The 3,590-nt window shown below is 34.2% G+C and overlaps 1 pseudogene; it reads left to right on the forward strand.

The window, feature by feature from the left end:
* The first annotated feature begins 1,962 nt into the window (after positions 1-1,962).
* On the forward strand, positions 1,963-3,074 carry LOC116864154 (annotated as a pseudogene).
* The last annotated feature ends 516 nt before the right edge of the window (positions 3,075-3,590 follow it).

The following is a 3,590-nucleotide window of genomic DNA, read 5'->3' on the forward strand; positions in this document are numbered from 1 at the left end:
AATCAAACATCACCATTCCACTGAGCCTTTCTTTAACCACTCTAAAATTGCATGTGCTGCTCCTTATCTCTCCTTCCTACTTTATTTTTGTTCTGAGCCCCGGCTATCACCAACATAATACATATTTTGTTCATTAATCATGTATAATTTTCCCTTCTCACATCTAGAACATAAGGTCCACAGAGACAGGACTGTGCCTTGTACTGTTCAGTGCTTTACCTCTAACAACTTTATCAGTGCCTAGTGCTTGTAGGTATCAGGAATTTGTTGAATGAGCAACTCTCCCTGCCATTCAGTTTTCAGACTGAGCCCTGATCAGTACAAAGAAGCTAGATCTCTGTAATGCATAGTCCTCAGGATCTACAGCTTGATCACATGACTTCTGGCAACATCATCTGTGTGACTTTTCATAGGCCAATCAGTTTTACTTACCTTTTTTGTAAAATGTAAAAATGCATATACAAGTCACCTGGTAATTGTGAAATTTAAATGAGACAATGTTCAGAAAAAGAAGTTTTTAAACTTTGATGTGAGGAGCACTCGATGGTATAGGCAACCGATTAATTGTTGAATGCTACATCTGAAACTAATGATGTGCTATATGTTAGCTAATTGAATTTAAATTTTAAAAATAAGAAAAAATTAAGTTTGATGTAAATATTTATGTTATCATTGTATAAACTTTCATTGCATTAGCTATTCATGATAATTTTCTGACACAGTGGTATGGATAATTCCCTAAAGCATGGAAAGACTTCTCATTTGGGGTCAGGTTTCTTTTTTCCTTTTTTTCTTTTCTTTTTTTTTTTTTTTTTGATCAATGTTACTGATTTTAATAAACTTGAAGGTTTTTGTTTTTTTTTTAATTCCACTATTCTTCCTTTCTACTTCCTGCTACACTCAATAACTATTTACTTTTCAAGGTTCAGCCAAAACAGTTACTTCCTCCACAATGTCCTCCCTATCTTCCACACAGATTAAATTGGATTTATTTTTTATGTGTTTATATAGGACATCAAACCTTATCATTCTCAATTCCATAAATGCAAAAAATTATTCAGTGTATATCTTCTCTACTAAAAGCGCCATAAGGACATGAACCATATGTCTTATTCCTATTCTATTTCCAGCATGCAGCACAATGTATTACATTTTGGATACTTTTTTTTTGACTGAACAACAATGCATTTTCAGAAAAATTTAAATGTCAGTGATGTATCTCAAATTTGAATCTTTATTATACAATTTACCTTTCCATAAAGACATTTTTTTTACCTTTTATTAGATATTTTGTATATATGGCTTAACTACTACATTCTTATTATCTGTATGCCTTATCAACTTCATCTTATCCCCCATATATTTAGCAAGCACCTACTACAATAATATTTTAAGCAAATTATGTACTACATGCTATTCTAATTTCACTTTATATATTTTTGTTTTCATGTTGCATGTGGTAATGCATGTAGTATACTTAACCTGTTCGACATGTAGTTTCTCTAGTATTTATCTCCATTTTATAGAAGAGGAATTTAAGCTACAGGAAAGTCAAATATCTTGCCTCAGGCCACATAAGGAGGAAATGCAGGGTCAAAATTTTGACTCAAATAGAGAATTTCCAGAACTTACATTCTACCAGGAACATAGAGAAATGAGGAAAAAAGTTCACCGGATACTGAGGAAAAAAGTATTCAGTGGCATGCAAATGTAAGTTAATTAATAACTTTGATATCATTGTTATTGATGATTAGACTCCCCACTGAATATAATAAAAGTCTTGATGCTCAGTAAACTCTAATTTAAAAAAAAAGTTGTTTTAATAAATAATGCTTTGGTTTTAATACATAGTTTATCAGAACTATTTATACTCTAACACACATGCGCACACACACACACACACACACAAACTCATAGATATTTGAGGGGGTTTTACACCTTGCTGACTAAAAATCATATGTCTGGGTTCGTGATAAAGAAAAATACAGCACCACTGTCACTGGGGAAGAGGCCTGTATAGTTTGAGAGCTACAGCAAAAAATGAATGTGTTATATTCCACTTTAAGAAGCCACCTCAAGAAGAAAAGCATTGTCTTTTTCTTCAGTTATAAAGAGATTCAGTATCCATATAGAGTGTTCTTCCAGCTGTGTTCTTCTATCCTTGCCCGCCATGTCTGACAACAGCAGATGATGATAATGGAGGTTTATAATGAATCTGTCTGCAAAAGGCAGTGCTCTTTGCTACTGTCATTATAGCCAGGGTCTAGACTTCCGAGCTGTGAACTGGGTTCTTCAAATAAATTGTCCAAAGAATGCCAGCACACATATTCACAGGCCAGGTAGAATGGCAGGGTACAGAAAGGATGGCAAAGCTATATTAATTTTGCTTCTCTCAGAAGAAAAACAGATGGTTCAGAAGCTTCTCATTGCCTGTGAGGGAAATCAGAATCAATCCAGATAAAGTCAAAAATGTTTAGAAAAAAATTGGGATTGTTTTTAGACCAAGATCAAGACTTAAAAGAAAAGGTTCAAATATGTTTGTCTCCTACATTTGTTCAACATATCTGATGAAGGATAAAGAAGTATTTGAGGTAAGCAGGTTACCTATACCCAAATATGGCCTGTGTCTTGCTCTTGCTGTGGTACCACAGGTAAGATTTCTTCAGCAAATGCAGAAAAAGCCCACCAAAGAATTGTTAATGAGTTCAGATAATAAAGTAATTGTGTCAAGAACTGTTCCCTCACCAATGATGAAGTGGAAGAATTTAGAGCTCATTTCAGTGAAGAAATGTCCATCCTTCAGAAAGGTGAGAAAGGACCAGAAGGGTCAGAGTCCAGACTGGCTAGTGGCATTAGGAATGAAGGGGAAGAATAGAAGATAGATGAGGAGGAAATGGAAGAGAAGCTGGGAAAAGCAGAAGATTGTCAATCTCAATCTGTCACTAACATTGATGAGGCACAGAAGATCAAGGAAGGTCCTATGCTGTTTTTGGATAGAGATGAAGAAGAGGAAGAGACATGATACCGACTTCTTCAAGGTCAAGTGGCACAGTTTCTTTTGGGTTGGACCTTAAAGAGTATAAATAATTATAAAAGAAAGTAGTTTCAAATACAGAGTCAAGAGAAAAATGACCATGGTTGCAGAAACAAATAAGGTAATGAAGAAAAATTCATATATTTAATGTATAAATGATTATACAAAGTTTAAGATTCTGTAAATTACAAAAATGTATTTGTTCATTCAATTTACATTTATTTACATTACTTTCATGGGAGAACTTACATGTGCAAATGACTTAGTTCACAATAGCTTCTTAACTCCCAATGTAGTGTCTAAAAATTATCTCAAGGGAGTTATTAAATTTCTATAATCAAAAACATAAATGCAGCCTAAGGAGTCTGTATTTCATAGTAAATATAGAGCTGGGAAGAACCTTAAAATATAGGTGGTCTCTTCTCAGCTGAGAGAATGGAGGTACAGAAAAGTTAAGTGACCTCGCCAGCATCACACAGAGCATTGATTCCTAGAGGAGTACTGGCTCCATGTTACTTCTCCAATAATTCTCTTGCGAATCATTTTATGGCTTGAA

The sequence above is a fragment of the Lontra canadensis genome, unplaced genomic scaffold, assembly GCF_010015895.1.
Source record: "Lontra canadensis isolate GAN:19392208 unplaced genomic scaffold, GSC_riverotter_1.0 scaffold1, whole genome shotgun sequence".
Classification (NCBI taxonomy): domain Eukaryota; kingdom Metazoa; phylum Chordata; class Mammalia; order Carnivora; family Mustelidae; genus Lontra; species Lontra canadensis.